Raw genomic sequence first — 18,534 nt, 5'->3', positions numbered from 1 at the left:
TCAAGCTCAGGTTTGAGGTTTGGGGCAAGACTGCTTCTGAGCAATGGTGTGCTATGCCATCGAGAGTCTTCTTGTCGTATCATGTGACGCAGGTGGCAGTAAACCACTGGTGTCGTGGTGCGGGAGACGTCCCTCCTGTGTTCCATCAGGCTCAAAACCAGCCTCGGCACCGAGCCGCGGTGGAGGAAGCAGACACAGACAGTCGTCGTAATCACAGAAAGCTTTCAACATCCTTCCTTCTTCGCTTCCAGCTCCTCTAAGTTTGGTTACACGATGCCCACAAGCATGGGGGGATGGCACACACCATCAGTGTGTCCTTTTGCTAGTACCTCGACCCGTCTGAGTCACCATACCACAGGATAGTGCCTTCCCACGGTGTTCCATGGCGCGGGGGCTTTGGAGACTGAGGCACTGCGGGGAAATGGGCCAGGGGCTTGCTTCACAGGTGCTTCCCTCCACACTGTGAGGCAGCTCAGTGAACGGGATGAGCTCACAGACCCTGAAGCGAAACTGAAGACCTCTCCTTAAGGCTGCCTCACCTCCTGGCTGTGTGACCCCAGGCAAGTTACCTAACCTCTCTGTGCCTCGGTTTCCTGCCGTCAAATGGGAATGACGAGATCACGCACTTGCTAGGGTGCTAGGAAGACCTGGGTTAGGTCATACGTACAAGTGGGAGCTTCAATTCCATGACCTTTGAAGGGGCTGGGGAGGACGCCCAGCAAGCAGGGGTGAGGCGGCAGCCCCTGCGTGCACTGCACGGCCTCGCACAGGAACGAGAAGTGCTCTGCTCCAGAGTCAGCCAAGCCTGGCAGGGCTGCTTCCCAGCTTGGTGACATTAGGCAGGTTCCATCAACTTTTGTGACTGAGAGGAGGCTGTGAGGAAGCCTAGGCAGCGGAGTGGGCGGAGAAGACCTGACACTTCATGCTAAGAGCGAATGTCTTGGGGGGTGGGGATTCCCTCGCTCCGGGCACGCCGTCCGGCTTCTTCTATCTGACGCAGTCAGCATCACAACCAGCCTCGAGAACTGGTCCATCTTCACTCCCTATGAAGCTTCCAGCACTCCGCCAAGGACGCAGGACCATCCCTGGTCCACAATCCCTAACCTGCAGCTTCCGGGGCCGGATGAGCCTCAGAGCTCAGAGCTCGGGGCCGTCTAGGAAGACCGTGAGTCACACACCATGCACGGTCTTAACTCTGGCACGGCTGTGATCAAGGACGTTGCTTCTCCTACAACAAACATACAGTGTGCCCCGCTAAGACCTAAAGAGACGTGCCTCGGCTCCTGTCAGGTTGTGTCACCCACTCACCCACTCAATTTGCAGGAGACAGAGAAAATGTCTCAGTGGTCTGATCTTTTGAAATCTGGGCACTGCAGAGAGAAGTATGTAGGTCGGCAGCGTGAGGACCCGAGAGATCACACGTGGGGCGCTGCGGGCAACAGGGACAGCTCAGATGGGACTTGGTATCATCAGGCCAGTATGAGGCTATACGGAGCCCCGCACACTTTCACAGATAATCCTGGGAACCCAAGATTAGCTAATCCTTTGGACGATGCGAGGGCTGGCAGTAAAGGGGTCTAAGAAGGCAGAGGTGAGCATGCAGACAAGTTCTTTACCACCTTGGTCTCTTGGTCCCTACCCTCATTGCCAGGGAGTGAAGGGCAGGAGACACTGGGGCCCGTGAGCTGCTGAGTGGCAGCTGGAGTGCCGTGGGCTCAGCTGCTGGAGCCCCCAGAATGCAGGCAGAAGCAGGACCGCGTCAGGGACACACAGTGGGGTCTCCAGGCCTGTGTCCCTGGCATCCGTCCTTTCTTCCAGAACTCCACCTCCGTGGCCATGGCTGACTGGTCTAGGGGAGACCCCATGACCCAATCAGAGTGCTTCCCTGAGACTGCACAGAGCAGTGAGAAGGAGAGAGGTCCCTCTCGTGGATGGCCCCTGGCAGGCTGAGATGAAGGCGCCAATGCTGTCTCGTGAGCCCCCATGTGGAGGAAGCAGTTGTAGAGAGCGAGAGAAGAGTGGCGTGCAGAGAGACAGAGGAGAGAGGAGGCCACTTCTCACACGGCCCTGGCTGAGCTGACCCAGAGGCACAGGCCCACGACTGCCCTCTCCATGCCCTGGATCTCCTCCCATGTTTACCCTATTCCACCGAGCTGGGTGGGAACGGGGAGCAGGGGAACAAGGGGTCCAAGCAGCCGGCCGTGAGCAGCCACCTGGCTTGTAACTGAGCGCCGCGCTGGGAAGCCAGCTCCCGCGTCTCTATTTGTTCAGGAGGTTGGGGTGTGGGGTGCGCACCCTCACCCTAAGCCCACCAGCACCTGTTGAGAAACACCGACCCCACTGCAGAGTTTGGAGAAGGAGACTCCGCATAACACCTTATAAAGAAAGCCACTGGTGCAGAAGACCACAGAGTGCCTTCAAGCCTGTGGTTTTATTTCCTCTGAGACCAAACAAAGGCTGGAAGCGGGCAAGGAAACACTGCAGAGTCATTTACTCCCCACTCCAGCGGCCATGCACTGCCCCACATAAGGAGCCCCAGCTGGGTAACAGCAGCGGTTTATAAGGTGTAAGTGTGGAGAGGGAACCAGCGCCGTCCTGGAGGGAAGCTGGGAGCAGTCGCCAGGGTCCGAATGGAAAGTTAGCATCAGTAAAAGCTCACACGGCCGGCCTGGCATCCTGGCTCTGGCAGGACCGTGAAGGAGGACTGCCCAGTGCCATGGGGAGTCTGTCTTCGACCCCTGGTGATGGTCCCCTGCCTCTACGACTCCTTCCCTGGCTCTCTGTGTGCACAGCAGGACGAAAACGCCCCCTGGCTCACAAGCGACGCACCCACCAGCCACACCTTAGAGAGCAGCATCTCCAAACCCCAAACTTCTAAGTGACAGAATCTGGCCAACGGGCAGCAGAGGGTCCCTTCCCCATCCCAAGTACTCATGGTCAGGAGGGCCCCACAGAAAAGCACCACCCGGCCCCCTTTTCTCTTCCTGGAACCCATTCCCGCATCTGGTCAGTCAACAAACACACCCTAAGGCATCTTGTGCACCAAGCACGGTGCTGGGTGCGGGGGTCGGGGGGTGTGAGGAGACACACCATGGTCAACAAGAGACCTGGTCCTTGCCCACATGATGCCACTGTCCCAAAGAGAGGCAGATGGGAATTCAATAGCAGACAATGGAATGCGGGCCTCCAGAGGCACCGTGGCGGAAAGGGCCAGGGTGAGGAGAGAACTTGTAATGGGGGGAGGGGCTGACCTGGGACCTAAAGTGACACGTGAGTTTCGGTGGAACCACTGCAGATATTAACCAGGCAAATGATGGAGAACCGGCCCCCGGGCACAGGAAAGAGCTCGAGCAAAGGCCCTGAGGTGAAGGGGCAAGGCTGCCTGGGGCCGCGGTAGTGACGGCGGAAGGTGCCCGGCAAGGCTGCCAAGGCCCGGGAGCAGTCTCCGTGCGCACGCGAGCGGAACGGGAAGGGAGTCGCGTGGACGCACAGTCGCCACACCGAGGTCTCAGGTGAGCCGTGGGAAGGGCGTGAGGAGTCCACCTCCTTCTGGTGTGAGAGTCCGTCTGAGTCCTGTCTCTAGACCTGAACCCCCGGAGCCTCCACGCTCCATCCCGGCTCTTGTCAAGGGCACAACCACCCAGAGCGGACCCCGCGCTCTGCTCCAGGGTCCAGAACCCTTCTGGGCTCTCAGCACCGCCCGCGGCGTTCCGGTCCCTGGGCCTGGGAGACTCACCAGCACCCAGAACAATATTTGTCTTATAAGTAGCCACAGCCCTACCCGATGACTAACGTCCAGTCCACACGCCACAGGGAAACATAACTCAGCACACAGACTGTGGCACCACCGCTGCGGCAACCACAGACGGGACGAGGGGCGGGGGGTGGGCGCTGGGCACTGATCGCGATCCATCAGCGACCGCCCCCCACTCTGCCTGTGAAGCACAACTTCAAATGGCTTCCAAGGAAAGCCGTGTGACCGCCCCTCACACAGAGCACGGCACGGGTCAGGAGCCGCTCGGGGCACTGGGCGGGAGTGAGCTCGGAGCCGCACATCCCAGCATGGCGGGCCCCGTGCACTGCCCGACACACTGCTGAGCAGTCAAAGCCACAGGGAGGTCGCACAGGCAGTAGGTGACGCAGCAGGTCTGAACCCACCGTGGGCTGCACCACCACAGTCTACTGCCCACCGTAAGACGTCCGGCGAACACAGCCCAGACAGCGAGCTGGCCGTTTTAGTTAGGTTCCTACTGAACGTTCAGTCAAATCCGCATGGGGGATGGAGGCCGTGAGGGCCTGAATCCTGCCCATCCGGCCCTCACTGGCTCCTTCCTGCCATGTGGCCAGGAGATCACACCCGCGCTGCTCACCCTCAAGTCTGCCATGAAAGCTCACTGCCAAAGACAGGTGCCCCCCAGCCCGGAGCCATGCTGCCACCCCCCAGCACCTGCGCCCTCCCTCCGGAAACTGACTCCACCTGTAGCGTCACATTTGCACGTGTGCTTAACTCTCTCATGGGAGCGAAAGTTCCAACAGGCAGAGACTGTTTCTGTTCTACTCACTGCTGACTTCTCAGTGCCTACTGCACGGCTCGTGGCACGGAATCGTGTACGGACAGGAGGCGCGGAGCGGGAGGGAAGGAGGACAGGAAGAGAAACCCAGTGCTCTGGCAGCTCACGGGGTATACGGGCGCGCGCGGCACTCGCTTCTTACTATCTCCCTAACGAGTTGTCAGCAGGCGTTGGACGTGGTTCTAACTTCTTGAGAATTATACTTTAATAACTGTCATCACGAATGGTTTCCTAAGGACGATCAAAACTGACCTGCGCCTTGAGGGATGCCTTAGGGGCATGGGTGGGACAGGCGTAGCAGCAGAGGCAGGGTGGCGTGCCCCAATCCTCCTCTACTCGGGGTCTACATTCTTCATGTTGGTACAATGAATGGGAAGATACCTTAGCAGGAGCGCTGTAGATGTTTGTCCAGAAAGACAGCATTAATCCGGCTGTGGTGGGAGAAATCGCACAGTGGGAAAACAACCTGGAAGAACTTGTAGTGTTGAAGAACTATCAACGCATCTAGAGAACGGGTTCTCCGCAGCACGGGCCGCAGTGAGAAGACGTGCCTCTGTGGACGCAGACAGGGCTCTGAGATCCCTTTGACACACTGCATACCTCACGAGAGCTGGGACACGCGTTTTACGTAAAAAAATAAATAAATAAAAGAATAGCAATGAAATGTGGTATGGGGAGAAAATTATACCATTTTTGCTTAAAATTATATAGATGTAGACGTAAATATACACGTGATTTTATACATCAGGAAAACTTCTAGAGAGACGGTGAAGAAAAGTTCTCCCAAAGCTTGTCTTGGACAGAACCTTCTCATTTGTCATTCACAACATCTTTCTGGGAAGAAATGGGCATTTCTGATAAAATGCTCACATAGTTTTCAACAAGCATCAAGCTGACCCTCACGTAAGAATCGAAGATCGGCCCCGGGTTATGTTTTCTTCCGGGGCCCGTGCGCCAGGTCCGGGAGAGGAAGGAAGCAGACGACCTTCACTCTCTGTGCTCCTCTGATCTCTGCCTTGTGCGACTTCCACAAGTGGCTTTGAAGGTTCGAGCGTGTCTCGTGGCCGGGCTGTGCAGGAGCTGAAAGCCCCACGGGAGCATGTGAGAGTCATCACACAAACAACAGGGAGCCACGGAAGGACTCTGAGGCAGGAATCCCCAGACAGAGTGTCACTTTTGGCAGAGTTATGCTGAATTAGTGAGGTCCCCTGCCCGCCCATGCTCTTCCTACGCTTTTCTTCAAAGGACGTTTGGAAAGTGCAGCCCTTCCAGGCGAGTATGCGAAGACCTAAATACAGTGTTGAGAAGAACATGAAACACTTTGAGACAGGCCGAGACGGTCACAGGTCTCACAGAATCGGTGACACCGGCTGAACAGAAGACACGAGCGGCACTTCGCCGAGGCAGGAGGCGGACCGGGTGCACGGAGAAGGCCGGGCAACGGCCCCGGATGTCGGAGGACACAGAGCTGCACCGACGCTTCCCGCCCACGGAAGTGCACACGAACTCTGTCCTGGGGACACACAGCTCGTTCAGACACACATGTTCTGCCCGACAGACATAAACAGGCGTGTGCCTGGGAGAGCGCCGCTGCCGCTTCCTGACCGCCGACACACATCTGTTCTTCACATTCTCTTCTCAACAGGCTCTACCATCTTATGAACTTACTAGTGACCTACATAAAATCTCTTGCGTGTGTTCATTTTATCTTTGCATGAGGGTCAGGAGTTGCCTTCTGAAAATTAGACTTCAACAGGACCAAACCCAAATGGAAGGACTGAGGCCGTGGCTCTGCTCCACGCCAGCCATCTGAGCGGAGAGGAATCGGAGAGGACCACGAGCTAGGAGCCGAGTATTTTATGGCTGAGCATGTCAGGCGGCCAGGACCGGAAAGGGGAGAAGTGATCTGGAAATAGTTCAGCAGTCAGTTGGGCATGGCGTGGTAGGGGACGGCTCCAGATGCGGCAGAGTGGGGAGGGGGTGGGCAGCAGATGGAGGGAGAGTTGGGGACCAGGGAAAGCTGACTGTCAGATGTGCAAGGCACTTACAGACACGTTTCTGCAATTAGACGAGGCTGAACAGGACAGAAAGAGAGAAGGGAAATGAAGGGTTGAGGGGACTGGATATGGGGAAACTTGTTATTCTTGAATCTGAACAATGAGGTGCTTTCTTAAAACGTAATCAGATAAGAGAGCAAAAGAGAGACTTGTTCCAAGCTGCACCGAGCCCATGATCACACAGTATTTACATTAAATTTAAAAGCTAATGAAATTCCAGGTCAGTGATCAGCAGAGCAGTGTTTGCCTGCCAGCGCGCTCTCCTCACCCAGGGACAAACGGGCAGGCTGTGTTTTGAGTAATAATAGTCCGGAATAGTACAGGGAAGGGGTGGGCCCTGGGGAGAAGATCCAGTCTCTGAGGGTCTTTTCAGGGCTAAAGGGACTTCGGTGAGGAAGAAAGGGAAGGCACTCCTGGGTCCTCTTCCCGGGTGTGGTGTGACTAAGCAGTCGGGCTCCAGCGTCTGGTTCTGAGATGTCAGTCACCCACTGTCATGGGCTTTGTGGGAGGATGGGGAGGACCCCCTCCCCATACCCGCCCCCATGCCCCTGTACGGCCGGAAGAGGCTATCCAGGCAGACCAGGGTTGAGCCTCCCTGGGTTCACCTGCTAGGCACAGAGCACCGGAGAGCTTCAGAGGGAAACCTCCTGCGTTTTCTTTCACACGACGCAAAACCCACATACAAGGGACAGAGAGACAGCTTTCCGGGTAAGCCCAGAGGTTCTGAAGGCTCAAATTCTTGCCGCTTCTGCTTGGTGGCCTTGGGCGGGCTCGTCTGTCCGCCCCTCGGGTCCCACGGGCAGGTGCCGGGTCACAGGCCGCTGTGCGTGGTGTGCGGAATCGGGCTCCGATGTCGACGACCACTGGGAGTGGCCGCGGGGAAGTACTACAGCCCAGCTGAACACAACGGCTGCGTTAGGGTCACAGGAGAACACCAACGACCGCTTCCTGGATTCGTCCTGAGTCCTGCCATGTTGTTGTCCCTTCGTTTGCAAAAGGAAGTGAGACGTGGACTTGGCAGGGAGGGTAGGAATTCTAATTCCTATAACACGTCAGTGGTAACAGGCAGTCCTTTCCGTGTGCCTGGCACTGTTCTGTTCCACGCTGACAACAAACCGGTGCAGTCGGTGCCGTCCCTCCAACACGCGGAGAAGCCGAGGCCCAGAAGGCGTGCCGAGCCTGCCAGGACGACGCCCATGAACCCAGCGGTCCTGCTCCAGGAATGGAATTTCCCTCCATGGAGAGGGCACGCCCAGAGACAGGCCACGGACGTGGGACCCCGCACCGAGGGAGACATCTCGGCCGTGAACCTGGCCTTCGGCACACCAGGTCCAGATGCCAGCCTTGGAGCTGAGTCAGGGGTCCCCCGCAGATGCCCCCGGGAGGCCTCTCTTTCCTGCACCATCCAGCTGGCTTTAAGACCAGTTCTGTTCTGGTAGCCAGAAACCCACTGGCTCTTTGTGGCACCGGAGCAGCGCCCAGCCGCCTGTACCAAGAACCACCACATGCGCTGTGAGGGCAGCGGCCCCCAGCCCGGCTGGCAGCGTGTCCACTGTGGGCAGAGGGAAAGACAGATTTCACCTGGGACAGACAGCTTGTCTCCTGCCCGGGGACAGCCCATGCCAGCCACCAGGTGGGGGACCAATTAACTTATGAAGTCAGCTTTCGAGGCCCCCACTGGCAAAGACAACATCTACACACACAGCTTTCCGTTGGAGCAGGAAGCGGTGGCAACGCAGACCGAGCCGAGCCGGGAAGTCAAGTCAGGTTCAATGATTTTATTGAGCACCGGGGAACGCTCACCAGCTTCACCAACACCATGGCCCCCTGGGGACTCGGGAAGACTCAGGGCAGTGTCTGGAGATCGGAGCATGAAGACATCCCCAAAAGGCAGAGTTTGGGCATAAAAGTTATGCTTGTGTGTGGAGCTTCAGAACGCCCGCGCTCGGCTCAGCCAAGCTAACAGAAAGACCTTTCATGAGACTCTCAGGAGATGTTTCAAAAAAAGAAAAGTAAAGTAGAGCCTTTCAAAGAAGAAAGTTCAGCCCTCAGCAAAAAACTGGGCTTTTTAAAAAAATTAATCAATTTTTGTGGTTTCAATAAAAGCAAAGGGTTTTGTGGTTTTCCCTCAAAGTTTTCACCATTTTCCATAAAAACAAAAGCCAATATTTGAAACCATTTTCCCCCAATGAAAGTGGCAACGTTTTTGCTCAGGGACAATTTCTTGGAAAAACATCTCTGTGGCGTTTCCACCTTGTGACAGCTTGGCTGGAGCCCGAGAAAGCCGCCGGCGCGCCTGTCCACTGGGCGTCCTTCACCTGCAGCCAAATGTGCACGCCTTGGATCACAGAAATGTAATTCCGTTGGAAAAACCCCAGGTGACAAGAAAAGATCTTTTCTCTCTCAAGAGGTTAGAGTAATGGGCATCATTTTGCTTCCCAAGGAGTCAAACATGAAGGTTTCAAGGTGATTTCTGATATACAAGAGCTGTGCCAGGAGCAGGTCTGATCGCAGAAGACCAAAAATGTCCCCACCTGATACCCATTAGAGTCTCACCAGCAGAACCGTCATACTTGAGACCTCAAAGGAAACCAGTTTGAACCCTACTATCTTACAGGTGAGGAAACCAAGGCCCAGAGAGGCTGTGGGGCCTTCTCTAAGACTCGGATTACTGGCAGAGCTATGACTCAGACCCGGGGCCCTTGGACCTCCATCAACTGGTTTTTGTTTTGTTTTTTTTCCACATCACAACTTCAATAAAATTTACTTATTTTTTTATCATTCTTAATTCCTAGAACAAATATCATCTACACGTTAGCCAGCAAATTTTAGTATTTCTTGACCTCCTGGAACAGAAGGTCAGTAACTTTCAGACTCTTGGATAATTCCAAACTCTCACACGATCTCTCAGAGAGGGATCCAGAATGACCCAGGAACTCTGATGGGCTCCCCATGGTCAATGAACCTATGGGACTATCAACTCCTCCTGGAATTCTTCTCCCCCATTTAACATTGTTAACAGTGCTCTCCTAATTTCGCTTTTTGCCTTGGCTACTAGGAAACTCAGAGCTACTTTGTATGCTTAGCTGCAAGAGCTTCCCTCAGTCTGATTTTTTTAACATAATTTCTTTCCATCTCTACACATTTATTCTCCTCTCTCTTGCCTTTTATTCTGAATTAATGGTTCTTATGCTTTGTATTTTCAGCCTAAGTCAGTCAAAATTCCTTCTGAAAATGGGTAAAAAATATATACTAAAACAAGTGCTTGCTCTCTCAGATCTTAAATCAAAGTAAATAACAAAATTACTCAACAACAGACAGAACATTGCAAGGGAAATACAAAAGTCAATATGAAAAGAATGTCCCCCCCACAAAAAGCCAGCAAAAGGAAACCAGTATGTTAGCGGTTGATTTCTGAGAAATACAACTGTCCTGGTGGACGGCCCATCCCATTCTCACTGTCACTGGCCACACAGCGGCCGGGAAGCTCACGTACAGTTCTAAGTCTCAAGCCTGAGGACTCCCTCTTCCTATGGTGGCGCAGGTGTAAGAAAATAGTGGGATCAACTCCAATCACACCACTTCACAAATAGGACTGAGGCCCAGAGAAGGTAAGTGACTTTCCCAAGGCCACACAGCTTGGAAATGCTGAGTTCGAGATCTGGACTTTTTCTACAGTTTCATACCCTTCTTCACAAACCCGTCCTGTTCCACCAAACCACATGCAACAGACTTAAAAATTTAATTCACCAACACAATCTTCTTTGTTTTTTGAGGATAGCCTAAAAGCTAAAGCAAAAGAAAAAAGGCTAAGTTTCTACTATTTATGACTATTGACAAGCTGTGTTCATGGGGAGGGGGTGGTGTCTAGGTATCTCGATTAGAGTAGAACAGATGATCTATAATTCTGGTAAGTTCTATGGGTCACCTGAGAGACTCCATCAGTTAAGTGTCCGACTCTTGATTTCAGATCAGGTCCCGATCTCAGGGTCATGAGATCGAGCCCCGCATCAGGCTCTATGCTCAGCATGGAATCTGCTTATAATTCTCTCTCTCCCTCTCCCTCCTGCTCATGTTCCCACTCTCTTGCTAAAAAAATAAAATAAATAAATCTTTTAAAAAATAACAAAGTAAAATTCTAAGAAGATTTATAGCTAAAACTTAGGAAACTGTAGGACAAGTTAGCCTACCTATTCAACAAACACTTTTTTATTCTATAAATACTTGACAAGGGCCTGGCAGGAGCCCAGCCCCACAGAGGGGAGGGGAACAGTAAACCACACAGAGCTCAGGTCCACCCAGGAAGCTCACGTGTGAGACGGGGCACATCAAAATGAGCTCTCACGTGCTGGATAGGTGAACCAAGAGCAAACCCACGGGCTCTCCACAAAGCCAGCCTCTATGAACACAGAGAAGGAAAGCTTCACTCTCCAAAGGAGTCAACTGCCTTTGTGAAGTGAATTAAAACAACACGATCAGAAAGTGTGGCGACCTGGAGTGTGCGTGTGCCGCTGCAAAACGCGGGCTGGCTGCGCCTACACGGTCCGCCCCCCATCTTCACGGGGTCCCTGCTTTAGCATGTGCTGAAAGTGTGATGTCAAGTGAAATAGCTTCCCCGAAATCCGGGACCACAAACAGGCTTGGGGCCTAGAACATTAGTTTTCTGTGTGCTCACGGAGAGGGATTGACTTAAATTATGTTGAGAACGTCTCAGTGGTAAAAGCGAGTGGGTTTTTTTTTTTTTTTTTAAGGAAAATTTTATTGGGAATATTTTTTCCCCTTAGGTGTGAAATTTGGCAGGTAACCGCATTCTCTGATGGACTGTTGAAGACTCGGTTAATTAGAAATAAGATTTGGGTCCAAGGTAAACATCTTGAGCCTGCTAAGTCTTCTCAGGATGTGTGTCTGAAATGCTTCTGAAAATAGTATAGCTTTCTATAAAGAAATATTAACCGCTGTTCATAAACGGAGTTGACTACGTTCTAACCCAAACCCTTGCTAAATTGGTATTAGACGAGGGATTAGTCCCTGATTTTATTTGAAAATCCCAAGAGGAAAGCAACCCCAACCACTACTTTCTTATCCGTTTTCCAGAACAAGGCAAAGGAGCCCCGTCTTCGGGGGGAGGCTGTGGAGCAGCCCCGGCTCCGCGCAGATGAGCCCAGCTAGCTGCCTGCTGTTTGTTGACACAATCGCCCGCGCAGACGGAGGGCAGACAGCGGCGCGTCCTGGGAGCCTCACCTGGGTGGGGACACTTACTCCTCCTCTGCGCGTCCTGCCTCTCCCGCTGCCGGCCACCCCCGTGGGGATGGTCGGTCCTCCCCGCTCCGCTCCCCGCGCTGGTCGTTCAGCCTTCACACCACAAAGCGCTGAGAGGAACATCAAGCCTCTCTGGGCGCCCAGGAGCAGCCCACCGTGAGGACAGCCCCTCTGACGGGGGCGACGGCACCCCAGGCAGCCGCGGGGCATCACGGCGGCGCAGACGGGCGCCCTCCAAGGGCCGCTCCCCCGCAAGCATGGCTCCCGGCACATTCGGAGGAGGAAGCCGCCCCGGAGGTGCCCTCCCAACCGACAGGCTTCAGTGGGATTTGAAGCCAGACATTTGGAGACCCGGGCGGAACACAGAGGATGAAGGGCTGCGTGGATGTGAGTCTGGAGCGAGCGGAGAACAAACCGGGACGCCAGCATGAGAGCAGGGGACCCGCAGCCGCCCAGCAGAGCCGGCTCCGTCCCCGCTGCTCCGATGACCAGGAGGTGCTCATGCACACTCGTCCCCAGCTTGTGGGGACGGACGGGACGGAGCCAGAGCTTCTCCCATCCCCTTTCCTGACACTTACCAAACCGTGTGGGAAGACACGTGAGTGAACACACACATGCCCTTATCAGTCACTACGTGTCAGACCCACACAGGCGGGGCTCTGGGGTCATTCAATCCTCCGTACTCACGACGCCCGGCACGTCGCAGGTGCTCCACAAACACACATCGGACAAACGTACTATGTAGAACTATTTAAGAGTAAGTCTTTGTTGAATGACAGATTAAGGACCCAGGTCTCCTGGGTCCCAGGACCAATTCCATGAGACTCTGTCATCTTCCCGGCCCTGAAGGGAACACGCTCCCGCATTTCAGTCTCCTTCCCATCCCACCCTGAGGCCGCAGGAGAGAGAGGATAAGCAGGGGCTGCTCCCTGTCTGCCCCCGAACTCTGTGCCGGCAGGAGTCTCTGCGACAGGCTGCTGGGCCCAGCAGGCAAGGACTGGGGGGTCACAGCCGCCCAGAAGACGAGGCCCGGGACTTTGCTTTGTGCATCCAGCCCGGGTGAGAGGGGGCAGTCCCCAGGGCCCAGGCGTGGCCTGCTGTCCACCTGCTTCTGGGGCTTCCCCAGCCGCACGAGAGCAGGCTTCTCCATCTCCCACAGCACACTGGATGCTCTGCGAGTGGGGAAGGCTCCCTCCTGCCCACAGAGAGCTTGCAGCCGAGCACAGTTGTAGGAAAAAATGAGACATCACGCCCCATGGGATCCTGATGTCTTTGTTTTAAAGTCTTTCTGTCCTCACAGTTTCTCACAGAAACTCACCCATCACCTCCTTCTCCTGTGCATCTCTCCTCCCTCCCCTCTCTCCGGGGATACTCAGGCACAAATGCATAATCCCGAGTGATGAGTGAGGCCCAGGGAGAAAATTCAAAAAGAAAACGAGAAAAAAGTAGTGCTGGCTGCATCCTCTCCGCACGCTCGCAGGCAGGGCGCGGCTGGTGTCCCAGCTGGAAGGGCCGCTGGGTGCGTGACAGGTCTGGTGGTGCACGGGTCCTGGGGAGGGTATGACCACCTTCTCTTGATGTTGCTTCAAGAACCCCAAAATCCAGCTTCAAGAGCACCCCTCAGTTGCTCCACTGACCTCTGAGAAATCACTCACTCGACAAGTGCTTACTGAGGGCCTACTATATGCCTGGCACATGGGGTCCAGCAGTGACTACAAGGGACCCAGATGTGGGGTGAGGAGGCAGGTCCCAAACATCAAGAATGAGTTATTCGGTGTGTACGGGTGTCCTGAGGCTCCTACCACAAAGGTACACCAACCAGGGCCCCCAGCACACATCTGTTCTCTGAATCACGGTGCGGACAGGGCCCCCACCCTCTGGACCCTGGAGGGAAGGTCCATCCCAGGCCTTTTGCTCAGCCGGCTGTCCTCGGTGCTGCTGGATTGTGGATGAGGCCCTCCAAGCTCCGCCTCTGGCTCACGCAGCCTCTCCGGTGCAGCTCTGAGTCTTCGTCTTCTTAGAAGGACACCTGCCACGGGATGAAGGCCCACTCGGAAGACCTCACTGTAACCTCATCATCTACAAAGACCCTATTTCCAATAAAGGTCATATTCAAAGGTTCCAGGGGCTAGAACCTGAATATATCTTTTCAGGGAACGGAATTCAGCCGACGGTTGTGTTTAGAGAAAATCAAAGCGGAGAGAGGAAGAGCCAGAGTCAGGACAAAACAGGTCTGTGCATCCAAACAGCAACATCCCAGCATCCATGGTCCTAACGGGGCAGGACTCCACTTCCCTCGGACCCGGGGGCTCTGAGGCCACTCTCCTCTCCCTTTCTTTTCACTCGGCCCATTCAAAGCCGAGATGAAAGTCACCACGAGCACCATTTGGTCGCCAGGACCCCTGGCGCCAATTTTCTCGATCCTTCTCCACGCCAGGGGCGTTTGTCTGGCTTTGCAGAGTGGGGCTCTTTCCAGCCTCTGCTTCAGGCGAGAAGTTGACGCGTCTCCACTAAAGCTGCGTCATACAAGCTGGAAATATATTGAGCAAAGGATTCCGTTTCCTGTCCTCGGCCGCAGGCGCATGTACCGGGCTTTCATTCTCCGCCAAGTTCTCCAGGGAGGTAACACTGCAAACCATTTTTCTGCATAAATGTTTACACTGTATAATTTCCCTTTGGTGCAAAGCATTTCATATACACAAGGAAAACAAGACAGAAACCAGCGTAGCCGAGATTCCCGAAGACAGGGCTCTCTGGACCTGAGGGGTGGGGAGAGAGGACAGACGCTGACAGCCAGGTGAGCAGCCCCAGTGTTGCTGGACGGCCCGGGCTTGCTCACGCGGGCACTGTAAGCAGGCCTCGCCCTGCGGGTCTGGGCAGAGCAGAGCGCTCCGCACGCTCGTCCCGCATCCCCCGAGCCTCAGGGTCGCAAGGATCTCAGATACGCTTCTCTCTCATTAATGCCCTCTTTGTTCAAGACCTAAACGGGCTCCAATTTGCCTAAAGTCTTGAGCACACCAGGAAAAATTATTTTTTAAGTGAACAAACATGGTGCTTCAGAGCAGTCTGAGATGTTTAGAGGACGGAGCAGGGCTCCCCGCCACCCGGAGGCGGCTCCCGCCCAGGCCGGGACTCAGAGTCCAGGCTCGCGGCTGGTGCCCCACACGAGGCAGACAGCTGGCTGAGGACACCCCAAAAGGCCAGGTCCATGGGACCTGCCCCCCAGCGCTTCCCCTTGAGCGGGGAGCGCACAAGGAAGCAGGAGAAGCTGCGGTTCACGAGTGCCAGAAAGGAGGTGACCAGGATGGTGTGGTGGAGACTGCGAGGAGACACCTGCTTTGGCTGGGTGCTCCGGGGCGACATTTTTACACATTGCTGCTCACGGCCCTGTTCTATCAGTAACACTGAACGTGAGAAACAGCCGCAACGTTCAGATACAGCAGGGTGGCTCGTTTACCTCAGTAGCCAACCGATGAAACAGCGCGTGGCCACCAAAATAACGCAAAGGCCATGCAACACCTGCGGAAATGTTTACAATATAATTTCAAGCAAAAAAAAAAAAAAAAAAAAAGGCAGAATATAAAATTGTTATTACCCTGAAGCACATAAAAACATACATATATGGGAAAGAAACACATCACGTAATTAGCGGGTTTGTCTCTGGCAGCTGAAGCGTGCTTCTTTAATAAATACAGACACTTACGTAGTAGATGCGGAGAGGCGGCAAACGGAGAAATGACCCAAAAGCTCAAATCAGGTCTACTGTCAACTGGAGGTCCCGACTAAGGGTCAGTGTCACCGTCTCCGGCACTCCGCGGTTTCTGACCACTCAGCACAGACTGGCTGAGAGATGACTTCAAGGTAGTTCGCATTGAAATTCGCAGACAGGCCACATGCGTGTATTTACACATACATGCGTGTGCGCTCTCACAGGCTTGGTACGTATACACACACGTGTCTCCATCAGGATTTTTCTTCCCCAAGGAAAAGTGACAAATCTTAATTTGGCCACAAAAAGAAAAAGGTCCCTGAAGGTGGGCCCCACGTGGTCTTAGGGAAACAGAAGGCCAGTTGGGATTTATGAACACAGGATAGAGAGAAATAATTTTACACATGACATGTTCCTGGCAGAGTGTTAGCCATACATGTTCAAAATTATTTTTTAATTAATTTCAATAGTAAAGAAAGAAAAGAAAAGAAAAAAAGTCACTGAGTAAATCCCCTGCCTCTAAGCATTTCCACTTAAACAGATCCATTTGTTGTTTAACTGACTCCATAGAAATTCATAGGCCAAAACGAGGTCTGAGCAAGTAGCCTTGGCCTCAGACCGTAAACCTGGCTGCTCTGAGCGCTAATCCAGGCCCAGTTTTAAACTCTCCCGGTGGTCCTGGGCGAGCTACTCGGGCCTAGCTTTCCAGGTCTTTGCACAGAGAGTTAAAATCACCGCGTGTTCCGTGTTCCCCAGGGCAGGTCAATGGCTGGGGGGCTGGGACTGGCTGTAGCGCTGGGCTGCAAACATCACCTGGGCACAGAGAACCAGCAAAGGGCTCTGCAGAGTGCCTGAGGCCACTCACCAGCCAGGCCAGGGCCCCCGACACTGTCCCCCTCGCAGGCTTACTCTCCCCACCAGAAAGATGGGAGTAACAAAGCACCGCTCATCAAGACCGAACGAGATAACGCTCTCATGTGCCAAAGGTCTCCCCCAGGTTGGATTCCCTAGAGTGGTGTGTTTGCTTCTCCCTCCCAGTTCCTTCCTTCCTTCCTTCCTTTCTTTCTTTCTTTCTTTCTTTTTAAGATTTTATTTATTTATTTGACACAGAGAGATCACAAGTAGACAGAGAGACAGGCAGGGGTGGGGGGGGGGAAGCAGGCTTCCCTCTGAGCAGAGCCAGATGAGGGGCTTGATCCCAGGACCCTGAGATCATGACCTGACAAAGGCAGAGGCTTTAACCCACTGAGCCACCCAGGCACCCCCCCCCCAGTTCCTTTCTAATAACTGACTCCCCGTATGGCTGAGTTCATACTTGTGTGTTTCCCTTGGGCAAAGGCTGGTTTTGAGTGATCATGGCTCGTTTTCCTGAGCACTTACTAGGTACCAAGCACTTCTCCTATTACCATTTACTACGTTATTTTCCCCTAAGACAGACGGGGGTGCTGGCCCAGCCAGCAGCAGGACTGGGATTTTAGCGCAGGCAACTGGACCCCCAAGTCCACAAGCTCAACCCCTCCTCCGTGCTACATGGGAAGGGACAGGAGCAGGGACACGGATGCCAACTAGGATCCGAGATCTGAAGGAATCCATACAACGACCCTCCCCCGACCTCTCCCACCAGGCCCAGACTCAGGAGCCACCATTTTCAAGCTGTGTGGTCCCTGGTGGGTTACTCAACCTCTCTGTTCCTCCTTTTCCTCAGTTTCAAGATAACAGCAGCGCCCACCTCAGGGGCGGTTGTGAGTTCTGTTCAGTGAAAGAATGTGCGGAAAGTGTTTGCAGTGACAGGTCAGGAACTGAGGTTCAGAGGCGCTACACGATCTGCTCAACAACCACAGCCTGCGGACCTCCCATCAGCAGCAGGGGAAGCTGGAAAATGAGGTCATCGGGATTAACTTAGACCTGGGGTTGGTGAACCTTTTTCACAAAGGACTGGGCAGTAAATATCCTCGGATTGTGAACGCTGTGGTCTATGTGTCACCACTCAGCTCTGTCACAGACAACCATCAGGGAACGGATGCGGCTGTGTTCCAATACAACTTTACTGACACAAAGAGGCCCCGGCCCTCGGCTGTAGTTTGCTGACCCCTGCCACAGATGGGTCTGGGGCTGGGTGCTCTGGACTGAGTCAGAGTTCTGGCAGGAAGGATGTGGAGTGGAAGAGACACAGAATATGCCACAATCACTAAGTTAAATCCATGCAGCAAGAGTGACCAAGCACTACCGAACTGAAGGGCCGGGGCACTGCTGAACGGAGGAAGAGCTCTGCACCAAGCATTTGGCGTTCCTAGAAGACGCCCTCTTTCCTTGCAGCTCTCAGGAGTCTCCCACTGACCCCAGCTCCAGGTCCACTTTCTGGGCTAGGAACCCAGCTGGCTTCTAGCATGGCTGTGGGCGGCTGGGTGGGGAATGACACTCATTTCTAGCTGGAGTCTCCCCTAGAGGGTCTCCTCACCCAGGTCCCACCTGAGCCACAGACTTGGGTCCAAGTCCCCACGTTCCTTCTGGCCGCAGGGCCTTTGCACATGCTGTTCCCTCTGCCTACAACATCCTTGCCCATCTCCTTTCCACCTGGCCAACTCCTTCCCCCTCCAGGCCTCAGCAGAAGCACCAATTCCAAGCAATGACCTCCCTCAGCCAGACACCACCCCCTCCTGGCTCGGTCCCCCTTTTACAAACTCCCATGCACCTGCACTTCCCCTTGTAATTCTAACCACACTGCGGTTCTACAATATTTATTTGTCTCCCCCACTGGACTCACAGCCCTCTGTGAGCAGGGACCACATTGGTTATATTCTCTGTGGTTTCCCCAGTTCCTAGCTCAGGATCTGACTCAAATATTTGTTGAACAAATTAATAAATAAACAGAAAGAAAACTAAATGTGCAAGTAGAAATCTCTCCTTCCGAGGAAGATGGTAAAACCCAGTGGCATTA

At 54.1% G+C, this 18,534-nt stretch overlaps 1 protein-coding gene across 1 annotated transcript in view; it reads right to left on the bottom strand.

Annotated features, from left to right (window-relative positions):
• The window catches only part of LOC125089821 (uncharacterized), a 170,264-nt gene extending 152,718 nt beyond the window's left edge, over nucleotides 1–17,546 (bottom strand). Inside the window, exon 1 of the mRNA XM_047712286.1 lies at nucleotides 17,326–17,546. The gene's annotated coding sequence lies outside the window, so the exon portion shown is untranslated. The remainder of the gene's footprint in view (nucleotides 1–17,325) is intronic.
• Between the last annotated feature and the right edge of the window lie 988 nt (nucleotides 17,547–18,534).

Source organism: Lutra lutra, chromosome 17, assembly GCF_902655055.1.
Source record: "Lutra lutra chromosome 17, mLutLut1.2, whole genome shotgun sequence".
Lineage (NCBI taxonomy): Eukaryota > Metazoa > Chordata > Mammalia > Carnivora > Mustelidae > Lutra > Lutra lutra.
This window is presented reverse-complemented; position numbering and strand designations above follow the sequence as displayed.